The sequence below is a fragment of the Crocodylus porosus genome, unplaced genomic scaffold (genome assembly GCF_001723895.1).
Source record: "Crocodylus porosus isolate Cpor-Errol unplaced genomic scaffold, CroPor_comp1, whole genome shotgun sequence".
In the NCBI taxonomy this organism is placed as follows: Eukaryota; Metazoa; Chordata; order Crocodylia; family Crocodylidae; genus Crocodylus; species Crocodylus porosus.
Genome location: NW_017728931.1, coordinates 50074183 through 50074608, shown reverse-complemented (window position 1 = coordinate 50074608; position 426 = coordinate 50074183).

Below are 426 nucleotides of genomic sequence, written 5' to 3'. Positions count from 1 at the left end.
ACTTGGGGCTGGACACCTTGATTGAACTCATTTACTTACCCTGTGTGTTGTTAGCATTTCACTGGAGTTTCTGCATTCTTCTCACATATTGTATAACAAGCGATAAAGATTTAACAGTTAGATTTTGCTGCATGTTTTCCTGGAAGATATTCCTAGGAATCAGGGTCAGGAAGATCCTCAGCTGCATTATCCTCATATTCTGCAAAATTTCCTTGCCAGTTCCTATTTAAAAACTGAGCCTGCATTGTTATCAGAATTGGAATTGCATATACTAATAAGGGTTGGTTAGAAGAAAGGGAATTCATCACACTCATTAGAGATCCCTGCAAACCAGGAAAAGCCAAGGCTGCAACTGAACTCCAACTAGCTTCAAGCATCAAGGACAACAAAAAGTCCTTTTTCAGATATGTGGGGAGCCGGAGGAAA